This window comes from Hippopotamus amphibius, chromosome 11 (assembly GCF_030028045.1).
Source record: "Hippopotamus amphibius kiboko isolate mHipAmp2 chromosome 11, mHipAmp2.hap2, whole genome shotgun sequence".
NCBI classification, from domain to species: domain Eukaryota; kingdom Metazoa; phylum Chordata; class Mammalia; order Artiodactyla; family Hippopotamidae; genus Hippopotamus; species Hippopotamus amphibius.
In genome coordinates this window covers 37,677,675-37,702,500 of record NC_080196.1, presented here as the reverse complement: position 1 = coordinate 37,702,500, position 24,826 = coordinate 37,677,675, and the positions used below count along the sequence as shown (strand labels likewise).

Sequence of the window (24,826 nt, the reverse complement as noted above, 5' to 3'; positions counted from 1 at the left end):
GGTATGGAATCAGAGGATGAGGGGAAGACAAAACCACTTAGCCACGGCCAAAGTGACTGCAGATGTGAAGACCAAAGAGTTGATCTTTTGGGGGTGACCAAGGACACTTGCCCAACCTACTTCTCCCTTTTGATTGACAACTTCTGGAATGGGTTGGTGCCCCAAAGGCTCTAGGGTCAAAAGCCTATGTTCAAACCAGATGATACCACCTGGGCTAAAGTCCTCAGATGAGGAGTTGCCTCGGAGTTTCCCAAATTGCCACATGAAAGATGTCAAAGGAGAACCTTTAATTAGTAGATTCTTGGGGCTGGCTTGGAGCAGGCTGAAGCATGGTAGGCTTGGCAGGGGCTCTAGGGAGTGGAGTGAAGGGAAGATCTGAAGCGGAAAGCCGCTGAAATCTTAGGAGACCCACCCAATGGTGGCACCGCATTGGAATAAATCAAGCGGGTTCCTGACTCCTGCTGCCAGAAATCACACATCCCACCAGCAACCCTACCAGGCCCAGCAGCACAGACCATGTGGGCTGGATGGAACGAAGGGGCAGCACACAAGGCAGGCTGTGTTTCCTTTTTGTCTTGGTAACCGGGGTTGATTCACCCTCCTGATGCAGCTGTGTCCTGGATGTGGGCCTGAGCAGGTGAAGAAAGGTCCCCTATGCCAGCCCAGTGGACGGGCTTGGAGCCCCTGAAGAAGGGGCTGCAGCTTGAGCATAGCTGCCCATTTCCAGCAGTAACATAAAACCTTCAGACAATGGTCCCAAGATGGTTTGCAGAGAACTGTCATTTTCCTAACCCAGCCTCTCTGGGGATTTTAGTTGGTGAGTGCTCTCATTCAGGACTAAGTACCCACGTGGGTTGCTTAGAGAGACCTGTGGACAGACACAGGCATGGAGCTTGGCGAGCAGCCTGGGTCCTGTTGGCATTTCTGTGTTTTGGAGTTGACTCAGGCGTCTGGAGGCCAGCAATGTTTCCATGAAATAAGACGGCGTCCTGTGGCTCCTGCTGCCAGGCGAGCCTGGACCTACGGGATCTTTTCCACTGATTTCAGCCCACAGACGCGGCAGCCCAAAAGGGACTTGGGGTCTCATTCCATGCCCAATATTTGGACCAACCTTGGGAACTGGGGTGGAAGGACGTGTGTTTTAGTCCTTCGTGGGTTAAAGGGCAGTTGACTGAGAGGCCCACGGAACAGAAAGGTAGCATTCCTCTTCAGCTTAGAAAAAGGCTCCAAATTCTGCAGAATCTGAAAAATACCAGATTCCCCAAGTTTGACATGTCTTGACTACTTCCAAAGGCCATGGTTAACAGGGTTCTGTTGCCTGGTTCCCAACCGGGTGAGTTCGGTTCTAGTGTCAGCCTGGGCTTTGGGTGAAGCACAATGGCTAAAGCAGAGTTCACGTCTTGTTGTCTGCAAAATGAGGCAAGTTTTCTATGTATGTCTGAATTAGGAGTGAATTCCACTCATCTCAAATTTATTTTGATACATTTGGAAAAGAGAATTAAAGAATTATATTCTAGCCTAGTATCAAAATGCTCCTTCCCTGAAATGCATGTGGATTTAGATAAATCCACTCCGTTTCCCTGGCTTGGGAATAAGTGCAAGGCAAGCTGGAGTTTAGATATATTAGTGTCCGTCCCTTGGGGAAAAAAAGGAAGGGGAATGTTATTTTTGTGTGTGTCTTCTATGCGACAGGCACTGTTCCATAGTTCATAAACATTAACTTAATCTTCACACTAACTCTGCTGGTGGTGGTGGGAGCTCACGCTCACTGAGAACCCTGTGCTGCAGGGATTACACGTGTTGTCTCATTTAATTTTCACAGTGACTCTGTCCATTATGCAGTATTGGGCCCATTTTACAGGTAAGGTAACTGAGGTTGAAGGAGATTAAAAGTAACCCCAGCACAACAGTTATTAAAATGGCAAAGCCATACCTTGATTACAGGTTTGTCTGACTCCAAAACCGTCTCTTTGTGTATAGTGTTGCTAGATGGAAATCATTTGCCAAGTAGAAATGATCTTGTAAGTACCAGCAAACCACTGAGGTCAGACTGATGGGGTTAGGAGTCAGAGATGGCAAAGAGATAAAAGGCAGTTTCTGGATGGGTGTGAGCTGGAATATGGACTGAAACCCATAAATGCCTATGGCAGCTCAGAAAAGCTGGGAAGATCTTTGTGAAGGGGAAAGAGGGAAGGACCCAGCTGGCTGGGAGGAGCTGCTTCACCTGGGGACCTGGGGGGTGTGGTAAGGATCAGAGGTAAAGAGGGGACTGGCTAACTACATGTAGCTTCACTACATGTGTAGTGAAGCCTTGACTCTCTGCCATGAGGACTTGGTTAGTGAGCCTGCTATGGCTGGACCAGTAAATAGTTATCTTTCCCTCATCTATATGGAGCTTGTGCCCAGAAGGGTGTTCATGATAAAAGAATTTATGCACATAGGATGGTTCTGTTGGACTGAAGTTGGGGGGGCGGGGGATACTGTGGGGAAGAGAAGGGGCAGGGTCCAGGTTCTCAGAGTGTGGACTCTGCAGAGAATAATTTCCCGCCCCAAAAATGCAACAGTCATGAAAAAGAGGTGAAAAGGATCTAGGAGGCCATCATTTTCCCTTTGACCTCTGTGCATCCGAAGCTTCTACTCTGGAAAGCATCTCATTGTTTAAATGAAACATCTGTTTGTTCACTCAGGCAGTGAGTCAGACCATCTGTTAACAAGTACTGAGTATCTACTCTATCAACAGCCCTCTTCATGGACAGTTACAGATAAATACAAGAGCCACTGCCCTTGGCCTTGGGATGGAAAGCACTGGGGACATGGGAAGGTCAAAGCTTACGTTACAAAGCAGGAGAGCACCCTGAGACAGAGCACTGATGGTAAGGCAGTACAGATGGTGCAGGTGGTTGCGCGGGAGCAGAGGGGGCTGGTCAGACTGCAGAGGGGCTCTTGGAGGAGCATTCCTCATGAGGCAGGGCTTAGAGGAACCGACGAGCAGGCAGGAGCTGGAGGAAAGGAGCTCGGCCTGGCACAGAGCCTGACTGGGAGGACCTGGGGGTTTCTTTTGGCTGCGGGGGAATTGGGGCCCGAGGGACCTCTAGGTGCAGACACCACACTTCTCACTAGCTCCCTGCTTGCCCAGGGGTCCCCAGGCAGAGGCCGCTGGAGTTTTCTGCAGCCTCCTCAGGCAACTCTCCCTCCCTCCAATGACTGAGGAAGAGTATTTGCTTTAGCGTGTAACCTCAGTGTTCCTCCTGTCCACTGGCTGGGAGGAGGAGACAGGATTTGGGTGGAGAAGCCGTGGGTTTGAGTGCTGGCTTCACGCTAGCTGTGTGACCTGGGGGTGGGGTGGGGAGGGGGATGGAGGGGCTCTGCCATTTAAATGGCTCCGAGTCTCAGCTTCCTCACCTATAAAGTGAAGATCACAGAACTCCTGTATCTTGATGTAATCGTGTGGGGGAAACGAGCGGAGGCGGCACGGGGTGCATATCCTCTCCCTTTTAAAACGACTGACTGCCTTTTGCAGTGATGCATTGCCACGGCGATTTCACCTGCCTGCCACCCCCACCCCTCAGGCCTCGAGCTCCAAAAGGCAAGTGAATTTGCCTCCTGTGTTTGTGGCGCCAGCTCCAAGCTCAGTGCCTGGAACACAGCAGGCTCTCCAAAGGAGGCTCGTTGACTGCATGGGCGAGCAAGGATGAGATGTCTCCGGTTAACTTGTTTTTCTTAAAAGCATTATTTGTTACACTGTACATATATCGCCAGTGCAGTTCTCTGTGTATATATTTTACAATAAAAATAAAGAAAACCAAATATGGCAGCTATGAATCACTTATTTAAGTTTCTGACAATGAATGAATAAATATGGAACACCCTATAAAAAGTGAAAGTGTAAAAACGAGCTATTACTATCATTATAAATAATAAAGAGTCATCTAAAAAAACCTCCCCACAGCGAGATGTTTAGAGTGCAAGATCTACTTTAACGCAGGAGAATTCTTTTATTTATTTATTTTTAAGGTGAGCAGTATTTTTTTTTAAAATTTATTTAATTATTTATTTATTTTTATTGGCTGCATTGGGTCTTCGTTGCTGTGTGGGCTTTCTCTAGTTGTGGCGAGCAGGGGCTACTCTTTGTTGTGGTGCGCAGGCTTCTCATTGCAGTGGCTTCTCTTGTTGTGGAGCACGGGCTCTAGGCACACGGGCTTCAGTAGTTGCAGCACACGGGCTCAGTAGTTGTGGCTCTTGGGCTCCAGAGCACAGGCTCAGTAGTTGTGGCACATGGGCTTAGTTCCTCTGCAGTATGTGGGATCTTCCTGGCCCATGGATTGAACCTGTGTCCCCTGCATTGGCAGGCAGATTCTTAACCATTGTGCCACTAGGGAAGTCCAGCAGGAGAATTCTTAAGGTGGTTGCAAATTATGGTTTAGTGACGTAGGGAGAGAGAGTGGTTTAAGCTGTCAGGCTGGCTCCACTCCTTCTCTGTCCTCTGCCTCCTGACCATGCCAGCCAGGCTCATCCCACAGCAACAACCTCCTGTCATTGAGAAAACAAATGCAACAGGACAGGGGCTCCTCACCTTCCTGACACCATGTCTGCGGGTGGACTCACCTGCAGTCCAGGCTTTCCCTCTGGTAACAATGGAACAAGCATCCACCATCTTAGCAAAGACTGACTCCTCCACCTGGACTGTGGTTCCCAAATCCCTCTCCTGGCTTTCTTCTCTTTTCCCTTCTCTCTTGCCTGAGCAATTTTCCTCTCTTCTTTGGATTATTTCCATCAGCAAAAAATCATAATTTAAAATCTACATTGAATTTGTTGTAGTTAGATATAGATATATTTGAATTTGCAGGTACAAAATGGAAGGTTAAAACATTCATGTTTACTGGCCTTGAATTCACTGGTGAAATAGGAGACAAGATCATCTATTTACGGTGGGATGGCAGAGAAGGAGACTTAAGGACATCGAGATATGCAAGGGGAAAAAATACTGTCTTAACACTATCCTCTCTTTACCCCATTACATTTCTATTTCTCTGGTCCTTTTCCAAGCAAATGCCTCAACAGAGTTGTCTACATCCACCATCCCTATTCCCTCACCTCCCATCCTCTCCTCAATCTAGTCCAATCTAGGAGTTTTATCCCCTCTACTCCAATGAAACAGTCCTTTCAGCAGCCCTGGTGATCTCAGCATTGCCGAAACCAGTGATCAGTTTTCTGTTCTCATTCTAGTGGACCCCCCAGTCAATGGTAAAGCAGCAAAGCCACCAACTGTGCCACACACCCCCATCCATCTCCTAGGTGCCCGGCAGTGAGGGAGGTACACGTGCCTAGCTCTGCCCGGCAGGCTGTGAGTGGCAGTGATACGTGTTCCCTCCTGGCTAAGGCGTTAAAGAGCCAACATGCAATCTCCGTGCCCTCTCTTCTCTCACTCTGGTGACTGGTATCATCCCAGACATGGAGTCTACATCAGCCTGGGTCCCTGGTGATTGTGGACCAGAGCTCCGAACTCCTTTGATCCCCATTGTTCACGCAGTGTGAACAAGAACTAGATTTTGTTATGATAGGCTACTGAGATTCCGTGTTAATTTACTAGCAGAGCATAACCCAGTCTATGCTGACCCGTGCGCAGCACTGTGCGACACCACTGACCCCTCCTCCCTTCCCTGGAAGCACTGCCTTCCTTGGTCTCCAGTGACCTCACTCCCTCCTGATTCTTCTCCTATTTTCCTGGCTTCTTCTTCCAATCTCCAGATGCTGCAGTACAGTAGGACTCAGTTCTGGTTGCTCTTATCTTTCAACACGTAATTTCATTCAGTCTCATGGTTTCAGTATGTATTATACACCAATGGCTCCAAAATTTATATCTTTGGCTCTGACCTCTCCATTGAGGGCCAGACCGGGACCGGTAACAGACCACTTGAGATCTGTACTTGAATCTCTAACTGGCATCTCAAACTTAACATGCCCCAAGCAGAACTGTAAGTTTCATACTCCATTCCAAACTCCACCCCAAACTGTTTCCCCGAATTGTTTCCATTTCAGTCAATGGCACCACTTGTTCAAGCAAAAAACCCTAGGATTCTTTGGTGATTCCTCAATTCCATTATCAGTTCCACCAGCAGGTTCTGTCAGCAATCCTTTACAAATATGCTTTACATCTCTTTGCTTCTCTTGGTCTCTCTCTCTTTTTTAAAAAAACATACTTTTAATGATCTTTTAAAAAATTTTATTTATTGGCCACATCAGGTGTTAGTGGCGGCACACAGGCTCTTCATTGTGGTGTGTGGGCTCCTCTCTAGATGTGGGGTTGCCCCATGGCATGTGGGATCTTAGTTCCCCAACCAGGGATCAAACTGGCATCCCCTGTATTACAGGATGGATTCTTAACCACTGGACCACCAGGGAAGTCCCCCTCCTAGTCTCTTTTTAATCCCAACCTAAGGCACCACTTTGCTCACCTGGACTGTTTCCTAACTGCTTTGCTAATAAGCTTCTATCTTGCTCCCCCAAGACATTTTCCCCACATAACAGCCTGACTGATTTTCTAAGAACACGTGTCACTCCTCTGCTTTAAATTTTCTAGTGGCTTCCTATGGCCCCTGAACAAGCCCCAAACTCTCAGCCTGGCAGGAGTTTGGTCTCTGCCTACACATCTCCATCCCCACACCCCACTCACACCTCCTTTGCTCATGCCTGCTTGGCTCACTGGTGTTCTTTCAGCTCCTCAAATATGTCAATACTATTCCTATCTCTGGGCCTTTACGCTTGCTGTTTGTTCCTTTTGTCTGGAATGTTCTTTCCCTGAATCTGTACGACTGTCAACTCCGTATTCAATTCTTAGCTCACATGTCACCTCCTTTGGTCCCCAACCCAGCTCAATTGTTTCCTACCCTGTTATTCTGTTTTATATCCTTCCTAACATTTGTCACCATCTGAAACTACATGTATGTATGTATTGTGTGGAATGAAAACTCCATATAAGCATATCTGTCTTGTTCACTGCTCCTTCTCTGGTGCTGGGAAGGAAGGAAGGAAGGAATGAAGGAAGGAAGGAAGGAAGGAAGGAAGGAAGGAAGGAAGGAAGGAAGGAAAGAAGGAGAGAAGGAGGGAAGGAAGATAGGAAGGAAGCGAGGGAGAGAGGAGGGAGGGAAGGAGAGAGGGAGGTGTTGGGAAAAGTAATAAAGTAGTCTTGTTCAGGCTACAGAGGCAGAAGCAGGTCTCTGACCAAGCTGTGACCCTGTCTGGACTGCGTGCCTGCTTGCACACCTAACAATTGCTGCTTGTAAATCAAGCGGCATTTACGATAAGAAAGGGAATGGGTCTTGGAATTTCTTGAGCCCTGGGGACCTGGCCAGTCCCCTGAGGTCTGGAAAATCTTGTGATTCACTTGGTGAAAACAACAACATTGTTAAAGTGCATCCAGAGTTGCCTTTTTGCATGCAAACTGATGATATCAGCTTGCGGCCTGGAATTATAAACAGGAGCCCCCAGAACGCCAATCCGAAGTCTCACCCATGGGGTGGACGCAACAGCCAGAACCCTTCCCAACTGGGGCTCCAGGCTGCTGTCACTCGGGACTTCCCAGCTACCGTTTGGATCTGGAAGTAGATTGTCGGCCCAAATTGGTGATGTATACCCTGTCATGTTTCTCTAATATTCTTATTTCTTTCCTTCTAATGATTGTATATTGAAATTAAGTTAAATCACCTTTCATTAAAGAATTGATTAAAGCTGTTTATTTGTGTAAAATGAGTGGTTATTTTGCCAGCAAATCCAAAGAACCTTAAAACCAAAAAGCAGGCTTTTGGCAAAACAGGAGGGAGGAAGAGAGGGGTCACAGTCTTATTGGAAATTGGTCCTCTTAACAGGCACGAGATTTGCACCCTTCTCCTGCTTTCCACATCAAGGCCAACCTGACTCCTACGAAGACTCCCAGGTTTGAGCTCCCTCCTCTTTGTACCCACAGCCAGAATTTTTAGAATGACCCCTCTTTCCTGGGAACCCTGCCCGGCTGAACTTCCACAGGCCCTTGCTAACCCATCCCCTGAGTAACCTCATCACCTCACTCTCCTGCTATTGCTCTCTCACTGAGTTTTCATTTTTGTGGTTGTTTGTTTTGCTTTTATTTTCTGAATATTATACCTAGAACTAATTATTTCTAAAGGGAGACAAACTGCACTCCACATGTAAGTGGTGATGGGCCTGTGAGAACAGCTCTCATTCCCTTCCCTGGCAAGACCTTTCATTTCTTTCTTTCCTTTTTTTTTCCTGGGAATTAAAGGATTTATTTATGTCACCTTGAATAAGGCACTCATGTCACTGAGCTATGGTTTTCCTTTTTTGTTTTTTTTAAGGAAAAAAAATCTTTTATTGAGATATAATTGACATACAATAAACTGCATATATTTAAAGTGTACAATTTGATTTTTTTTCTTATTAGTAATGTTTATATGGCAATCCCAATCTCCCACTTCACCCGCCCCCCCGCCCCAACTTTCCCACCTTGGTGTCCATATGTTTGTTCTCTACATCTGTGTCTTTATTTCTGTTTTGCAAACCACTTGATCTGTACCATTTTTCTAGATTCTGCATATATGTGTTAATATACGATATTTGTTTTTCTCTTTCTGACTTACTGCACTCTGTATAACAGTCTCTAGGTCCATCCATGTCTCTACAAATGTCCCAATGTCGTTCCTTTTCATGGCTGAGTAATATTCCATTGTATATATGTATCACATCTTCTTTATCCATTCATCTATTGATGGACATTTAGGTTGCTTCCATGACCTGGCTGTTGTAAATGGTGCTGCAATGAACATTGCGGTGCATGTGTCTTTTTGAATTATGGTGTTCTCTGGGTATATGCCCAGTAGTGGGATTGCTGGGTCATATGGTAATTCTATTTTTAGTTTGTCAAGGAACCCCTCTATACCGTTTTCCATAGTGGCTGTAGCAATTTACAGTGCAAGAGGGTTCCCTTTTCTCCACATCCTCTCCAGCATTTATTGTTTGTAGATTTTCTGATGATGTCCATTCTAACCACTGCAAGGTGATACCTCATTGTAGTTTTCATTTGCATTTTTCTAATAATTAGTGATGTTGAGCAGCTTTTCATGTGCCATCTGTATGTCTTTGGAGAAATGCCTATTTAGGTCTTCTGCCCATTTTTTGATTGCGTTGTTTGTTTTTTTGATATTGAGCTGCATGAACTGTTTATATATTTTGGAGAGTAATCCTTTGTCTGTTGATTTGTTTGCAAATATTTTCTCCCATTCTGAGGGTTGTATTTTCATCTTGTTTATAGTTTCTTTTGCTGTGCAAAAGCTTTTTAAGTTTCATTAGGTTCCACTTATTTATTTTTGTTTTTATTTCCATTACTCTAGGAAGTGGGTCAAAAAAGATCTTGCTGTGATTTATGTCAAAGTGTGTTCTTCCTATGTTTTCCTCTAGGAGTTTTATAGTATCTGGCCTTATACTTAGGTCTTTAATCCATTTTGAGTTTATTTTTGTGTATGGTGTTAGGGAGTGTTCTAATCTCATTCTTTTACATGTAGCTGTCCAGTTTTCCCAGCACCACTTATGGAAGAGGCTGTCTTTTCTCTATTGTATATCCTTGCCTCCTTTGTCATAGATTAGTTGACCATAGTTTATCTCTGGGCTTTCTATCCTGTTCCATTGATCTATATTTCTGTTTTTGTGCCAGTACCATATTGTCTTGATTACTGTGGCTTTGTAGTATAGTCTGAAGTCAGGGTGTCTGATTCCTCCAGCTCCGTTTTTTCCCCTCAAGATTGCTTTGGCTATTCGGGGTCTTTTGTATCTCCATACAAATTTTAGGATTTTTTGTTCTAGTTCTGTAAACAATGCTGTTGGTGATTTGATAGGGATTGCATTGAATCTGTAAGTTGCTTTGGGTAGTATAGTCATTTTCACAGTGTTGATTCTTCCAATTCAAGAACATGGTATATCTCTCCCTCTGTTTGTGTCGTCTTTGATTTCTTTCCTCAGTAAGACCTTCCATTTCTAGGACAGAGAAATGAGAATCGACAGGGCTATCTGGCATCATTTCAGAATGCAATAGGGTCATCCAAGTTAATATCTGTGCCTGGCATTCGTACTATCTCAACAGGGAGAAGTAATTTGTCATTATGAACCATTTGTATTAAGCCATTCAGGATAGCTTCTGAAGAATTTTTCTTACATAGATGCATTATCCTATAGGGATTCAGAGAGGAATACAGTTGATGCAGAAGGCAAGTCCTAAAGATTTAAATCCCCATATCTTTGCCTAATGAGGTAAGAATATGTAAAAGGTATTATTTTACTTTTCCTACTTATCAAGATACAGCTTGCCCGTTGCCCAAAATATGGGAAATAAAAAATGGTATAAAGAAGCAGAAAAAAATCACTCACAGTCCCTCCACCTCTGTTTTTTTCTGTGCTTTGTTTTACTACATAGTTAAGATGATAATGTGTATACAATTTTGCAACCTGTTTATTTCACTTAAAATTATCTCATAGTCCTTTTTTCTAAGTCATTAAATTCTTCATGAATATTACCTTTTATGGTTGTATAATATTTCCTCATTATGGTCCATTCTCTAATATTGGACTTACACATTATTTTATATATACACTTTGTAAATAATGCTGCAGCAAGCATCTTGGTGTATAAATCTTACTCCACATTTAATAACTTATTCACTTAATTAACATAACTAGTATTTACTGAGTGCCCACTATATCTCAGTTACTTATCTTAGAGCTGGTGAACAAAGGTCTACTTTCTTTGAGAGTGTACATGCTCCTGAGGGTGTACAGACAAGAGGAGCAAATAAATCCATACTACTAATTAGCTCTGTGAAAAGAGATGATGCAAAGTGAGGGGATAGAGGGAGATGAATGAAAGGGGAGGCAATTTTCCTTAGGGGTATTAGAGGAATGTCTCTCTGAGGGAGTGGTATTTGCACAAAGACATTTTGGATTATTTCCGTAGGCTAGATTCCTAGAGGGAGTTTCTGAATTAAAGCTCTTGCTTTCTAGGAAGCCACCTTACTCCCTGACAGTTCTCAGCAGTGCCTGGAAGAAACCACAGTTGTAGAAATGCACCCTACTAGGGCATGATCTTGATGAGCAAGTCACTTAATTCCTCTATTCCTTAGTTTTCCTGCATAAAGTGGAAATAATCACATCTGTCTGTGTCCATTGTGTGTGTGTGAGTGTGTGTGTGTGTGTGTGTGTGTGTGAGAGAGACGTGGGCAGGAGGGCTGTGGGTGGGCACAGGGAAGGGATGCTAAGGTTCTTGCATCCCAGGAGAACGAGGTCAGGGAGCAAACACGTGTCTGTGAAAAGGGAAAGATGAGGTTGTTGAATGTGTGCGGGGCAGTCCAGTTGATGAAAGCATAACTGAAAGAGGGTTCTGGAAGGTGTGGCATGAACACTCACTGCGTCTGGCATGTATCAGGTGGTCAGTAAAGTAGTTTGAAGGGAAGGAATCTAACCTCTCAAGAAGAGCTGACTGACAGTCGGTAGCTAAGAAGGAAAGGTCTTAAATGACTGGTCAAGTAGCAGTGCTCTGTGGCTTGTGATTTGTCAAGAAGACACCACAAAGACAGCATCTTTTCATTCATGAGTCTGCAAATAGGTGGTATCCTCAGTTTTCTCAATCATAAAATGGGACTAGTAATGTCTACTTCATAGGCTTGTAAGTGGGCTCGAAATACGGGAAGAACACAATGCTGTGACTTGTTCACAGTAGGCCTTTTATAAATGCTTGTTTCTCTCCCTCGTTTTATATAATTAGGTGGGAAAGGATCTGGGACAGTAAGAGGTGGGACAGTGGTGTAAAGCACTGCGAGGGCTCTGAGTAAACCCCACCCCGAGAACTGGGTAGTTTATTTACTTATGCACCAGCATTTGGGTTGTATCCTTCTGAGTTCTCAGATTTGCAGTTAATAAAATCATTTTGTTGCGTAAGACAACTGACACGTGCTAATGTTGACAAAACACTCCAGGGAAGGAGTTTCAAGGCCTTGGTTGATGGCTGATGGTGAACAAAGTTATCAAAGGCATGCATTGTAGCCTAAGACATAAATGCTCTCCTCATCTAAAATGATTAACCTAATTTGGAAAACAGCTCAAATCACATATTTCCTTTGGGTCTTTCCAGCAGAGTCTCTCCTTTTGGCTCTAGGTCCCTCCACCTCCACAGGTCCTGCTGTAATCTCTCTGCTGTGTCGCGCTCTCCTCCATCAGACCTTTCTCCCGCAGGCAGAGGCTCTTTGTAAGGTGTCCCCGACTGGTGACCGGGCGGACCCTGCTAATGGGTCATGCTTATTTGTATAGGGTGGGACACACATGCAACATGCCTGCCAGGATCATCCTCCCCTTTCCCAATCTCCAGGGATGTCTAGGGGGTCCCTGGCTCCTCCTGCTGCTGGCCTCGTGGCTCCTACTTGCACTTATCTTCCCCTCTCTCTGCAGCATCTCCTCACGTGGTAGCAGCACGTGAGCAGCTTTTCTCAGTACTTGGAGTGAGTTTTTGTCTGACTTCTTCCCTCACTGTTTAGTTTTCTTTTTTTAATCCTGCCTTTTCTTTCAGCCAGAAGCAGAGCTGGCTGGTGGAAAACAATGCCAAGGGCTTGGGGCCCTGATTGCTGCCATCTGCTACCATGCAGGAAGAGGCGGGGGGAAGGAAAGGGTGCTAAAAGTTAAGTAGCATGATGAAGAAGAATCTCGATTTGATTTGCTTAAAAGCTTCCCAGATTGGCGTTCATCTGTGGTGGAAAATGTTCACTGGCAGATGCTCTAGGACCTGGTTAACTGTTTTTAGTTCATGTGGCTGGGTAGAAAGACTGTCCCCTCTGCCCCAGGGCCAAGAAGCTGCCTTTCACTTCACTGGGTCCACTAATGAGATTTGGGTTGCCTTGGGCAGTGATTTGCTCTCTGGAGACAAAGAATGCGAAGAGTGAGCAGGATGAAAGCCCCTCTGGCTGGGCTTCCTCTTGTTACAAGCAGCCAGTCTTTGAACTTATAATTATGAGTCATGGGGCTCCCAGTCTGGTGCAAAAGTGACTCATTTTAAGCAAATTATCAGCGTTTTCACTGTTACTGAATGCCGTGATCAGCCACTCTGTATATATAAAAAAGGAACTGTTTTATTAAAAGAGCAGGATGTGTGGAAGGAGAACGAGTGGCACTATGCTTTCCAGACTTATGGACCCAAGTCAAGCATGGGCCCAGTGTGAGCCAAGCAAAAAAATCAATAGTAAAAATGGCACAGAAAGCAAACGATCAGGAAAATTCATTTCAGAACAGATGCAAAACCAACTCTTTCAGCCAGCAGCATACAATTCCTACAATGCTATGATTCCTGGACATTCTCCCTTGCCCCCCTTCCAACTCACTTGGACCTACTGGAATTGAGGTCTAGGAAGAAATATCTTTCTTTGGGTTGATTTAACCCACAAGTGTTGTTAAAGAGTCAGTGATGATAGATGCCTCTGAGTTGCCCAAAGCTAGTTGCTTAGACAGATGGACTTACAGACACAGCAATCACAGTAAATAAATGTGATCTAGTGATGAGTCTGTGGTGGAAGGAGAATTCCAGGGTCTTCTGTTTTAGAGACCTCTCCTGAGGACACCTACTATGTTAATGGTCTTTGGCTGAGGAAACATTTGAAATGATCATTGCCCCTTTGCCACCTGCAAGAGGAGTAACTGATCTGAAAAGACATTTTTTCTTCTCTGATGCCTTGGGTCTGATAAACACGTCCCAGGACCACAATAAGGGGAAATGGGCTCAGAGTGAATTGGTGTGTGCGTTTTTTGTTTTTTATTTTAATGGTTTGAAATTTCTGAGTGCCTTTAAAGAGTTTCTCATTCACCTATACCACTGTAGGAAGATTCCATAAGCTACATGAGGAACTTGGCTCTGAGTTAAATTGTCTGATGTACAAATATTACATGCTTTCCAAATTATTTTCAATTTAAAACTGCTTCTCTTGTTTTTGAAAACATTATTTATGGTTCCTTCCATAGAAACCATACACTAAAGGGCTATTTTTGTATGTTCCCAAACCCCCAAAATAAAATCTATTAATCAATCACTCAATGTTTTTAGAATATCCATCTTCTACGCATTCTGCTAATCATAGTAATTGATAAAGAATCAGCAAAAGCCGTAAAAAGTAAAGGCGGACTATAAAAGTCAGCAGTCATCTCCTAATTGGTAATTCTAGTACATATTTCCAGTTCTCATACCTCTGGGCCTCTCTGCAGTATTTACATATTCCTTACTTATTAAAATCGTCTTTTCTGGCATCTTGGCCTGGTTCCCTCCTCATTCTCCTTCTGTGTCTCTGACTGTTCATCGTGAGCCTCCTTTATTGGCTGCTATACTGCCTGCCCATCTAGGTGGCACAACTGGCAATGAGGAGGTCAGTGGGGATGTCAAGGAAGTGTTGAATTCTGTGGACACTTCTGATGAAACATGATGACATATACTATATGAATCTCTATTAGAACTCCCGATATGCAAATAATGGAAACCTATAATTTAAGATGGCTTTAAAAAATGGATTGTACTAGTTCAGGTAACTGTAAAATGCAAAGGCAATGCTGGTTTTGGGAACTCTTTGATACAAAGACTCAAAAAGCAAAAGAAAGAAAAGACTGCTCTGGGGAAGTCACTCAAAACACAGGACAGAGGGAGTTCCCTGGTGGCATAGTGGTTAGGATTCCAAGCTTTCACTGCTGTGGGCCTGGGTTCAATCCCTGGTTGGGGAAGATCCCACACCCACAAGCCACCCAGCATGGCCAGGCCAAACAGAACAAAACACACAAACAAAAAAGCAGCACAGACATCTAAGGAGGTGGAAAATATGAAAGAGAGACTGAGATGTGAAAGACAGAATAATAAGATCTAGCAGATGTCTAATAGGAGTTTCCAAAGAAGGGAATAGAATTAGAAGAGTCAGTATTAAAGAGATAATGCATTTTCTCTGCATTTTTCCAGAAATAATAAATATGTGGATCTTGGTATTCAGGAAGCACAATATATCCTGGGCAGGAAAAATAAAAACAAAACTCATTCCCTAAACGTAATACTTATATTGAGAGCACCAAAGACAAGAATCTTAAAAGTAGCCAGGGGTTTTAAAAGGCATAACACTTACTATAGAATGACAGATTTACAGCAAACTTTCCAATGATAACAATGGAAAAAAAAAAAAAGACAAAAATGTAGTAGCTTTAAAGTATTGATAGAAAATATGTACCAACCTAGAATTCTATACTCAGCTAACTTGACATTCAAATGTGGGGGACAGAATGCTTACTCCCCTCTCTACCCTTATAGAAAGCCCAAACTTTAGCATCAATTCCAAGCAATCTTTACCCCAGCTACTCAAAAATTTTCATCAGTATCCAAACACACTATGTCTTCTCATGACTTTGGCCTTTTGCAATACTGTCTCATTGGCATGGAATGTCACATGGCAGGCTCCAGCTTATTCTTCTACTTTACTACGTGAAGAAAAATGATGAATACAAAAGAAAGAAGGAAGATATAAAAACAATTAGTAAAGGCAAGTAAAGTTAAACAAGTAAATAAATTAGGGGGATAAATCTAAATAAGTAGTGCCTGTATATAACGATATTAATATTATTTATTTGGAATACAGGAAGAATAAAAATAAATTTGGTACTATATTGAACAACAATAATGTTTAAGGTAGAGAGTGCTTTGAATTAAAATGTTCTAAAGTTCTTTTGTTTGGGAAGGGGAACTATTAACTAACTTTTGATTTCATAAAGTAAAAATTGCTTGTTAAATTTCAGAATAATAGAAATGGCCTATAAAATGTCCAAGCCAATAAGGAAAAAATAAAGGAAAAAACCCTCAATAAATCTACTGAAAGTAGGGGAAAAAAAAGAAGCAAAAACAAATTATAGTGAATGGAAAGGATAAATTAATTAAAACCATGAAATTCAAGTTATTAGTAATCACAATAAATGGAAACAGATCAAATTCACTATTATAACAATAAAGATTGTCAGATTGGATTTTTAAAATCCAACTATATTGTATTTATGAGAGACACATCTAAAAATATAAGGACCTAGAAAGGTTGAAAGTAATAGGATTGAAATAATATTAAAAGCAAATGCTAACCAAAAGAAAGCTAACATGGCAAAGTTAATATCAGGCAAAATAAATTTTAAGCGAAGTTCATTGTTAGGGGTGAATAGGCTCACTATGTATTGACAAAAAGAAATCACAAAGCAGATACAATAATTCATAAATTAAAAGCACTGATAGTATAGCATCAAAATGGATAGAACCAAAGTAAACAAATGACAAAAAAGTGGCCAAATCCATTACTATAATGTAAGTGGCCAAATCTATTACTAAATATACCTTCTCAATAATTGAAAGATCAACTAGACAAAATGAATAAAACTGTTGAGGATTTGAAATAATATGGTTAATGAGCTCAATCCAAAGAGCACACAAAAATCCTATATTCCAAAATGGGAAAATATACATTCTGTTTAAGCATACATGGAACATTGACCGAAACCAAACATGTGCTAGGCCCCAAATCAGATCTCAACAAGTACAAATATTTAGTCATAGAAATGATTTTCACTGATGATAGTGCAATAAAATTAGAAATAAAAAACAAAAAGACACCTTTAAAAAGTTCATATGTTTGTTCATTTATAGAACATCTCAAAATTACTTATGGGTCAAAAAAAAAAGTAGACATTATTTATAACAAAGTTAATGTTTTCATGTCAAATCTTACGGAATGCAGCTAAAACTGTAATTAAAGGCAAATTTATAGCTTCAGGGTTCTATTAGAAAATAAGGAAGACTATAAGTCAATGAAATAAGCATACAGCTGAGAAGGTAAAGAAATAAAATCAGGATAAGGACATAAAAGGAACACATCTGTTCATATCATTCCCCTGCTTAGAGGAATATCCTGCTTACTTCCCACTCCACCCTTGTAGAAAGCCCAACTTCTACCTTCAATTCCAAGCAACTTTTACTCCAGCTAAATTCTCACCAGTATCTAAATACACTATGTATTTTTATGCTTTTGCAATACTGCCTCCTTGGCTTGGACACCCTTTCCCACATGGCAGGCTACAATTCATTCTTCTAATTTCAGTTCAAGTGCTACCCCTTCTGAGAAACCTTTCATGACTCCTCCTGGCAGAATTAACTTCCTTATTGCATTCTTTTATATTCATTTCAATATAAAATAATTTTTTAATATGAAAGTGAGCGTGCAGGCATGAATAAAAGTGCTATACTAGGTGGTCAAAGAAGAATTTTTAAAACACATCAGCCTTAAGCTAGAATTTGCTTAAAGCTCACCTAGATCTTGTTTAAGGCCAAACTTAATAGTAATAGGAGTAACCTCAACAATAAATCATGGTTAAGATTTACTTTTTATTTTTTACTTTTTAAAATTTATTTATTTATTTATTGGCTGTGTTGGGTCTTTGTCGCTGCACGCAGGCATCTTTAGTTGTGGTGAGCTGGGCTACTCTTCATTGTGGTACGTGGGCTCCTCACTGCCGTGGCTTCTCTTGTTGCGGAGCACGGGCTCTAGGCACGTGGGCTTCAGTAGTTGCAGCACAAAGGCTCAATAGTTGTGGCTCATGGGCTCTAAAGCGCAGGCTCAGTAGTTGTGGCGCATGAGCTTAGTTGCTCTGCAGCATGTGGGATCTTCCTAGAGCAGGGGCTGAACCCGTGTCCGCTGCATTGGCAGGCGGATTCTTAACCACTGCACCACCTAGGAAGCCTAAGAGTAATTAAACATTGTTCTGTACCAGTCAACAGTTGAGGGGAGAAGAAATATTCTTCATGAGCAGATGACACAGGCTATATGAGTGGGGTCAACGCTATGGATTGGCTAATCTAAAAATCATCCCTAATCCTCTTCACCTTTGCCTTCCTCTCACTCTAGACAAGCACCGAACAATAAAAATATAATGCATGTCATATATATAATTTTAAGTTTTCTAGTAGACACATTATGAATCAGGTAAAGTTAACTGTAAATATATTTTATTTATCCCAATATATCCAAAATATTATAATTTCAATATGTAATAAATATTTATAAAATTAAGATATTTGCATTTGTTTTTTATAATAAATACTTAAACTCCTTTGCACATTTTATACTTATGGTACATCTCAATTTGGACATGGAATTGACATTGGAAATGATCTATATTTATGTTTCATTGAATTTACAATTTTCTCAAACATCTTTAAAGGTTTTCCAATAACAAAATGAGGGCTAAGAAAGTACTGTCCTTTAATATTTGCATCCATATTGACAAAACTAGTTAATGAAATGTTTATGTGTAATACTAGAAACAATGCATGTATCTGTTGACATGTGTACTACAATATTAAAATCTTGTGCCACACAATGATTAAAGTGCATGATTAAAGTGAAATGTAGTCCTACCGAAACAAAGCTGTAGCTAATGGAGATATGTTTTTTACTGCTTCCAGTTTTATATTTAAATTAAATATAAAATTATTATAAATTAATACCATAGAAATTAAAATTAAATAAAATTAGAAACCTAGAGCCACAGTTGCACTAAGCTCATTTTAAGTACTCAATAGTCACAGGTATCTATTGGATGCCACGTTGGAGAGTACATCTCTAGAGGCTGAAAAAGCCATATATCCATGTTCCCAGCCTTCTTGGCACTTTAGGGTGGCTGTGTAATACATTTTTTAAAAAAATAAATTTATTTATTTATTTATTTTATTGGCTGTGTTGGGTCTTTTTTTTTTGCTGTGCGTGGGCTTTCCTTTTTAGTTGCGGTGAGTGGGGGCTACTCTTCATTGTGTTGTGCGGGCTTCTCATTGCCATGGCTTCTCTTGTTGCAGAGCACGGGCTCTAGGTGCATGGGCTTCAGTAGTTGCAGCACATGGGCTTGATAGTTGTGGCTCATGAGCTCTAAAGCACAGGCTCAATAGTTGTGGTGTATGGGCTTAGTTGCACCGCAGCATGTGGGATCTTCCTGGAGCAGGGATCGAACCCGTGTCCCCTGCATTGGCAGGAGGATTCTCAACCACTGCGCCACCTAGGAAGCCCCTGTGTAATACATTTTGACCAAAGAAAATGTAAGACAAAGTTTGGAGTGGTCTCCTGGGAAGTCTTTTGCTTTCCTGATAAAGGGACAAATATAAATACTGAAGATAATTTTTTTTATCACCATTCCCTCCTTCTTCTTTTTGCTTTGAATGTGAACATTATGTAATGCCTGGAGCTACAGCAGACATCTTGCTGCCATGAGGCAACTCACATGAGAATGGGAAACCAATACACTAGACTGATGAAACAATAACCCGAGACCCTGAGGAAAAATCACTGAGCTGCTGGACCAGCTCTGAGATCGCCTACTTTTGAACTTCTTGATAAGAAAATAGTATCCATCCCTATAACTTTAGTCATTAACAGACAGATAATACTTGTAGATGAAAGCATTTCTAATTGATACCATGAGCATGGCATGCTGGAAAAGAGACAATAGGCAGCCTGAATAGGGTAGAGGAACATGTTGAAGAATAGTAATGTTTGCAGAGATGGGGTAGAGCTAGAAAATGGAGGGTCACTAGATATCTCAACTGAGAAGCCCAGAGTAATGTAACTGTCCCTGTCTTATGGAACTTATGTTCTGTCTTTTGTACAGTATTTTATTTTTTTATTTTAGTTTTTAAAAATTTATTTATTTATTTATTGGTTGCATTGGGTCTTTGTTGATGCACACAGGCTTTCTCTAGTTGTGGCAAGCAGGGGCTACTCTTCATTGTGGTGTGTGGGCTCCTCATTGTGGTGGCTTCTCTTGTTGCAGAGCACAGGCTCTAGGCGTGTGGGCTTCAGTAGTTGTGGCACACAGGCTCAATAGTTGTGGCTCACAGGCTCTAGAGCGCAGGCTCAATAGTTGTGGCTCACAGGCTTAGTTGCTCCGCAGCATGTGGGAACTTCCTGGAGCAGGGATCAAACCCCTGTCCCCTGCATTGACAGGTGGATTCTTAACCACTGTGCCACCTAGGAAGTCCCTGTATAGTAGTTTATATATATGTTATTTTTTGGTTACCAGATTATAAATGTTGGGAACTTTTACAGAGAAAGTATTCAGTAAACATCCATTAGCTGAATGATTAGATATAGAGCTGGAGGGATCAAGACTGTCTCTTCAACATAGACCAGATGTAACATTAAAGAAAATGCAGCAAACTAAAGCCCTCAGTGAGAAACCCTATTAAGGATTCCTGAAATAACATGTCAAATAGAAAGTCCTTGGCCTAACTTTTCTATCCCATAATCACCTAAAACAAAAAGGACAACATTAAATTGAATTTTGACTAACCCTCTCCACTTTCAACTTAATTACTAAGTAGCACCTTTATCCTTCCTCTGATATTTGGCTTCCATTTTTATCTCTTTGAACATGTAATGCCTAACGTCATAGCGTCCTTTCTGTCCTATTCCTCTGAACTAAGCTATCCTATTTTCTCTCCTTTATCTCATTCTGAGATACCACTCCCAGTGTGAGGCCAGGCCTCCAACTCACAGCTCGAATACTGTGCACACCTCTGCTGGCCAATCTGCCTCCAGCCTCATCAATCCCAACCTACAATTCACTCAAATTCCTCTGGTATTATATTTTAAAGAACATGTAATTATTTTTCACATTTTAAAATAATATATTCCTTGTAGAATATTTGGAATAAACTTAAAAAAAAAAGAAAAAATAATCTCTAATCTGACTACCAAGAGATAATAACTGTATTTCAGTGTATTTTCCTTCAGACATTTTTCTATACATGTTGAGATCTATGTAACATAATTAACATTGTATTATAAACAAAACTTGCATTCATCCTTTTCATTCCTCATCACACCATGAAACATTTCCTGTGTAATTAGAAATTGTTCAAAAGCATTAAAAAAAATAACTGCATGATATCCCATTGGATGGCCATTCTTTAACTTAACCATATTTTTATATCATCACTTCTCCTTTCTGATTCCCCACAGTGACTGCCAATTGTCTTTTGTATTAAATAAAAATTCCAACTCTTGGACCCTGTCAGGTGCTGTCATTCTACATCTGCTTCTAACCTCCAGCTGGTGTTTCATGTTCCAGCCAAATAAGTTGGCTCACTCCTTCCTACACAACTCGCCTCTCTCCCTCTGAGCCATCCTCCATTTCCTTCCTCTTACATCTCTGTCAAACCATTGCTCTCCTTAAAATTTACCTCAGGTGTCATTCCAGTAACCTCCCACTATCCCTTTCTTTATATTTCACATATCCCAGTTTCTCTAACATACATGTTTATGACTTGGACAGCTTGTAGCTAGTTGTACATATGTTTCTACCACGTGCATTATGGTCTGATAGGGTGGCAGGGGGCAGCAGGATGGGCCAAGAGCAGGAGCAGCAGAGCTAGCAGGTTGGGGGCTGCTTCTTCTTGACTCCCCGTTGCACTTTGCGAGGTCTGGTCGGCTTTGGAAGGGAGACCAGACCTCATATTCTTGTGCTCAGGACTGAGCGGCAGGGAGGTTCATGTTGGCCCAGCTTTGATTAACAAGATAGACTATCAGGCATTTGGAGACCATCTGCATTTCTAGGCTAAATGAAAACATATTTATTTTGGCTGCTGAGTATCTGGAGGATGAGGGAAACTTTGTGCATATGGGAGTCTTACCCTTCTTTTGGAAAAAATGATCTCAATTAAATCCAATATCTGCTTTCGATTAGGCAGTGTGTTAAGTATAAACTTGTGCACTAACTTAAGGGTCCTGGTGAAGTGCCCCTACTTGTGCATCTAACGTTTACCTCACACAGCTATTCTTTTTATAACTGAAAATTGTGAACATCTGGTTAAAAGTTGAATGTGGAATACAAAACAGTCACTAGCCTCCTCCTCCTCAGCCTAGTCAGGCCATTCATCATTGGGCAGCCTGTCTTGACACAGCCTAGATGCCACCAGGCTGAGGTGGCCAGGCCAGGTGGAATGGTTGCAAACACCACTCAATGGAGTAGGACCTGTGCTAACAAGACCCCAAAGGACCCACTGATCCCCTGACTGTGGGAGGTGGTTACAGACTGTTGAATTCAGTGTAGCGATCTATTTACGATGGATTAAAGGCCTGTCAAGAACTGCCTTTTTAAATTGATCATTTTTACCCTTGTTAACTTACAACAAACTTTGGGTTACTGAAAGCATGACTGTCCCAGTTTATGACAAAAGAAAGCTACATGCAAACCAGGTCTTGTGCCTGTTAGCCACCTGAGCAAAAAGATGGATGTGAGTTAGCAGCTTTAAGATGTACCTGTAAATTTTAATTGGTCAGGACTTCGTTCTGTAGCTCACTTTCCCAAATATTTCTGGCACCACCAGATAGCAGTGTATGTCTTATTTCCAGAATAGGCCATGGACTAACTCTGCTGCTTCCATAGATGAACAGGGATGCCATACCCTCGACATGCATAAGCTGTGAAGGAAGCAGCCCTGTTATTTGGTGGCTAGCATCACTGGCCATGAAGTTATCAAGGGAGGGCAGAGAGGAAGCCCAGATGTTACCACACAGTGTGACAGACACATCTCTGGCAAATGAAGAACTTTGGACGAGTAACTCTTGTCTCTTCGAAAATCAAAATAATGACACTGTCATCAAGAGACAATAGCAGGCAATCGAGAAACAGCTGCCAAAGGTGAACTCTCTGAGTCATCCTCGACTCCTCCTTCCCCTATCACTGGCATTTAATTAGTCACAAAGACCTTTTGATTTCCTCTCATATATATCTCTACCAGTCATCTCTTCTTCTTCAACACTACTGCCTTCGTTCAAAACCTCATCATCTCATGCCTAAACAATTGCATCTCTTATCTTCCTAATTGTCTCTCTGACTCCATTCTAACCCACTCCTTATTCATGTCAGGGGTGTCCTTTCAATGTCCATCTGATAGTCTCTCTCTGAAGCTTAAACATTTGCAGAGGTTCCCTAGTGTTTATGTTTACTGTATCATTTCCAAACCTTATGGATTCAACAATTGGGCCTCAAATTAAGCCTTTATTTCTCCTGCTCCTCATCAGACAGTGAGTCTTGTGTTCTAACTACACTCAACCACTTGAGGTCCTCTAGACATTTCATACCTACCAGGCTTTTGCACATCTCTGTTCTTTTTGACCATGCTGTTCCCTATTTCTCAAATGTTCTCCTCCATCACCTCTGTATGATGAATTTACTTCAAAAGGCAGCTGAAATGTTGCTGCCTCAGCCCACCCTAATTCTTCCAGGACAGAACACCATTCCCTCCTCCCCATGGCACAGCATTCTCCATGTGCCCCCCTCATCCCTCCCACCCCCAAGGTCCATTTCTTTGACTTCTCTGTGAGATCCCTGACCTTAGCACTTTGTATTCCAGGAACTAGTACAGAGCCTTACATATGTATCCTGCTCATTCATGTTTGCTGAATACATAAATATGGTGATAGAGGAGTTATTCTGATAAACAGTTTTGTGTGACAACAGACCAGCGTCCCTCCCTCCCTTCCTTCTTTCCTTCTTTCATCCCTTCCCCTCTCCCTCCCTCCCACCATCCATCCTTCCTTCCTTCCTTCCTTCCTTCCTTCCTTCCTTCCTTCCTTCCAACAAACACTGGGTACCAGAACTTTTTCACACTTTTTGGAAGAACATAGAGCAATGGTTCCTTAGTTAAAAAAATCAAAGATAAGGGTGTTGGCATTTCCAAAATGGTGGTATGAGGAGCTCAGAGGGCCTTCTCACCAGAAAACAACCATAGCTAGTGAAAATTTTTTTAAAAAAATTCTGGAAATTATCCTAATGGGACATAGTGAATGGAGAAACACATATTCAAGGAAATCTACTAAATCTTGGTAAGAATAGGGAGAGTTTGTGGCATTTGAGCTAGGACCCACTTCCTTCCTACTTCCTACCTTAGTGTGATGGAAACTTTACTCTGGGTGAATGAATATTAGAACACAAGGCTCCCTCTTCCCTTAGACCCCAGACTGGAATTTTGGTATCTTTCTAGGAGAGGTGGGCTGCCAACATTTCTCATGATCCCCAGCTCTGTGTTGCAGAATTTTTATTCTCGGCAGGAGGAGATGAGAAGCCTGGGGCTCCCTTCTTTCATCCATCCCCCACTTTAAAGGCAGAATCTCCACTGCAGGTGTAGCAGGTCAAGAATACTGGGTCTTTATTGCCTTGCCCCAGCTTGCTCATAAAGTGATGTCTCCATGCTGGGAGAGGTAAGGTGAGAAGATAAAATGTTACTGTGACTGGCTAGCACTCTAGTCATAAAGCAGGAGTATCACTTCAAGAGAAGCGGACTTATCATGTGTAAAGGAACCCCAGGAAGATTAAAAGCTGACTTCTCCTCAGAAATGATGGGGGCTAGAAGGCAGTGGGATGATATATTCAAAGTCCTGAAAAAAAATCTGTCAACTGAGAAACATATCCAGCAAAACTATTTTTCAAAAATTAAGATGAAATAAAGACATTCTTAGATAAACAAAAATGGAGAGAATTCATTGCTAGCAGATCTGCCTTGTAAAATATACAAAAGGAATTTCTTCAGGCCAAATGCAAGTGACTCCAGACATAAATTCAAATCCATAAGAAAGACGAGGCCATGACTGTGGAGTAGGAAGACCCTGAGCTCACCTCCTCCCATGGGTATACCAAAATTACAACTATTTACAGAGCAACTATTTATATAGAATGACCTGAAAACTAGCACAAA

The 24,826-nt window shown here is 42.0% G+C and overlaps 1 protein-coding gene across 1 annotated transcript in view; it reads right to left on the bottom strand.

The window, feature by feature from the left end:
- Nucleotides 1-24,826, bottom strand: part of KIF6 (kinesin family member 6) — a 363,044-nt gene that overhangs the window by 88,783 nt on the left and 249,435 nt on the right. The window lies entirely within an intron of this gene.